General features: G+C 40.8%; 1 pseudogene; it reads right to left on the bottom strand.

Moving 5' to 3' along the window:
* Positions 1-475: 475 nt before the first annotated feature.
* On the bottom strand, positions 476-575 carry LOC127124367 (uncharacterized; annotated as a pseudogene).
* Between the last annotated feature and the right edge of the window lie 3,170 nt (positions 576-3,745).

Consider the following 3,745-nt stretch of genomic DNA (forward strand, 5'->3'; position numbering starts at 1 on the left):
TTACGACGAATTCGGGAATATCGTGCTGCAAACAATCTCCCTCCTGTAGAACTTCCTGATTTCAAAAACATTTTCCCTTCGATACCCGAGATGGCAGAACCAGCTCGTGCTCTTAGAGATTACGCCGCTCCATCACAAGATGAGCCGCATTCAAGTATTGCTCCACCCGCAATCGAAGCAAACAATTTCGAACTTAAACCTTCGTTGTTCCAGGCAGTGCAACAGAACCAATTCTCTGGAAATCCTACCGAGGATCCAAACCTTCATTTATCCGTATTTGTCCAATACGCTGATACTGTTAAAGCTAATGGTGTCACTTCAGAGGCAATTCGACTTCGTCTTTTTCCTTTCTCATTAAGAGATAGCGCTAGAAGATGGCTTCAGTCTCTTCCTTCCAACTCTGTCACCACATGGAACGAGTTGAAGAAAGTTTTTCTTGACCGATACTTTCCGCCAAGCAAAACAGCTATGTTAAGAGCCCAGATAAACGGATTTAAACAGAAAGACAACGAGTCTCTTTTCGAAGCATGGGAAAGATACAAAGACATGATGAGACTTTGCCCACACCATGGTTTGGAAGACTGGTTAGTAATTCACACATTTTATAATGGTCTCTTGTACAACACAAGGTTAACAATAGACGCCGCTGCAGGTGGTGCACTAATGAACAAACCTTATGCTGATGCTTACCAGCTTATCGAGAGCATGGCCCAAAACCACTATCAGTGGGGAACCGAACGAACAATGGTGGAAAAACCTCAAACGAAAACTGGCATGTACGAGATAAGTAACCTTGATCATGTTAATGCAAAAGTGGATGCTCTGGTCCAGAAAATTGAAAGTTTAAATGTATCACCTCCAGCCGCCGTGGTTGCTATAACTCAGAATTGTGAGGTCTGTGGAATCCAAGGTCACACTCCTACGGATTGTCAACTCTTAACAGGAATCCAAGCAGAGCAAGTAAACTACGCTCAAGGAAGCCCCTACTCGCATACCTATAACTCAAATTGGAAGAACCATCCAAACTTTTCATATAAGAGTAATAACGCTTTATACGCACCCGGACAATCTCCAAATCAAGCCCCAGTTATACCTCCGGGATATCAGAAACCGAACCCATCCATGCCTAACAATAACGCCCATAGGAAATCCAACTTGGAAATCGTGATGGAGAACTTTATAGCTTTCCAACAACAAACCAATAAAGATTTCTTAAACCAGAATGTACACACTGGAGAACAAATTAAACAACTAGCAAGTAAAGTAGATGCCCTGGCTACCCATAACAAAATGCTGGAAACACAAATATCACAAGTAGCTCAACAACAAGCGCCTACTGCTGCCCCAACTGGTACATTTCCTGGACAACCCCAACCTAACCCGAGAAGCCACGCTCATGCAATCATATTAAGAAGTGGAACGGAAGTGGAAGGACCGTCTGATCCAAGGATGGAAAACCAAAATTCTCAAAAGTCAGCTGAGGAAGAAAATAGACCTAAGGAGAAGGAAGAGAGTAATAAGGAAACCATAGAAAAGAAGGAACCTTATGTACCTCCACCACCTTACAAACCACCGATCCCTTACCCTCAAAGGCTTATTAAGACCAAAGATGCGGGCCACTTTAAAAAATTTGTTGATCTCCTTAAACAATTAAACATTACAATACCATTCACCGAAGCGATTACGCAGATGCCCTCATATGCCAAATTCTTAAAAGAAATTCTTTCTAATAAAAGGAAACTTGAAGATAGCGAAACCGTTACACTCCCTGCCGAATGTAGCGCTATAATCCAAAACATGCCTCCTAAACTTAAAGACCCAGGTAGTTTCTCTATACCCTGTCACATAGGAAAATTTGTCATCGACAAAGCCTTATGCGATTTAGGAGCCGGAATTAGTGTTATGCCTTTATCCATATGTAAGAAACTGGAAATGGGAGAATTAAGACCAACCAAAATGTCTGTGCAACTAGCAGATCGTTCCATCAAATATCCTGTAGGAATTCTTGAAAACGTTCTCGTACGCATAGGTCAATTCTACATTCCAACTGATTTTACAATTATGGACATTAGAGAAGATGATATTACACCCATTATACTGGGAAGACCGTTCTTAGCAACTGCCGGTGCAATCATAGACGTAAAACGAGGACGACTCACCTTCGAAGTAGGTGAAGAGAAAATTGAGTTTATTCTTTCCCAATTCTTGAAAGCACCTGCAATAGAAGATACATGTTACTTCATGGATATCATCGATGAATGCATAAAAGAAGCAGAGTTAGGAGAAGACAAATCATCCGACTATCTTGTAGAAGACAAATCATCTGACTATCTTGTAGAAGACAAATCATCCGACTATCTTGTAGAAGACAAATTTAACCAATGTTTAGCAATAACACCGGACCCTACGCAGTGTCTTAACAAACCAACCCTTGACCTGAAAACACTTCCCAAAAATCTGAGATATGAATTCCTAGACTTAGAACTTGAACGACCTGTGATAGTTAATGCAGACCTAGGAAGACTCGAAACGGAAAAACTCCTACATATTTTAAGAAAGTATCCAACCGCACTAGGTTACAACATCACCGATCTTAAAGGAATAAGTCCTTCTATTTGTATGCACCGCATCATGCTAGAAGAAGACTGTAAAACCTCTAGGGAACACCAGAGGAGACTAAATCCGATCCTGAGTGAGGTAGTGAAGAAGGAAATAACCAAGTTATTAGAAGCAGGTATTACATATCCTATATCTGATAGCAAATGGGTTAGTCCTGTACACGTAGTACCAAAGAAAGGAGGCATAACCGTTATCGAAAACGAAAAAGGGGAAACTATAACTAAACGAATCGAATCGGGATGGAGAATGTGCATTGACTATAGGAAACTAAACAAAGCAACCCGAAAAGATCATTTCCCTTTACCGTTCATTGACCAGATGTTAGAACGATTAGCAAAACATTCACATTTCTGTTATCTAGACGGTTATTCAGGCTTCTTTCAAATACCAATTCACCCTGATGACCAAGAAAAGACAACGTTCACGTGCCCTTTTGGTACCTTCGCTTATAGACGAATGTCGTTTGGCCTGTGTAATGCTCCTGCAACTTTTCAAAGATGCATGATGGCAATTTTCGCCGACTTTCTCGAAAACATCATGGAAGTATTTATGGATGACTTTTCCGTATGCGGACAAAGTTTTGAAGAATGCCTTGAAAACCTAGAAAAAGTTCTAGAGCGATGTGTAAAAGTAAACTTAGTACTTAACTGGGAGAAATGCCACTTTATGGTACAAGAAGGAATTGTTTTAGGACACATCATCTCGAACAGAGGAATTGAAGTAGACAAAGCCAAAATAGAGGTAATCGAAAACCTTCAACCCCCAAGAACCGTGAGAGAAGTACGAAGCTTCTTAGGACACACCGGTTTTTATCGACGACTCATCAAAGACTTCTCTAAAATAACTAAACCTTTAACCGGACTATTGATGAAAGATGCTGAATTCATATTCGACGATAACTGTTTAGAAGCATTTCAAACGCTTAAGCAAGCATTGATCTCCGCACCCATAATGCAGACACCCGACTGGAATGAACCATTCGAAATAATGTGTGATGCCAGCGATTATGCTGTAGGTGCTGTTTTAGGACAACGAAAGGATAAAAAGCTTCACGTTATATATTACGCAAGTAGAACCCTAGATGAAGCGCAGATGAATTACGCCACTACCGAGAAAGAACTCCTAG

This window comes from Lathyrus oleraceus, chromosome 2, assembly GCF_024323335.1.
Source record: "Lathyrus oleraceus cultivar Zhongwan6 chromosome 2, CAAS_Psat_ZW6_1.0, whole genome shotgun sequence".
In the NCBI taxonomy this organism is placed as follows: Eukaryota; Viridiplantae; Streptophyta; class Magnoliopsida; order Fabales; family Fabaceae; genus Lathyrus; species Lathyrus oleraceus.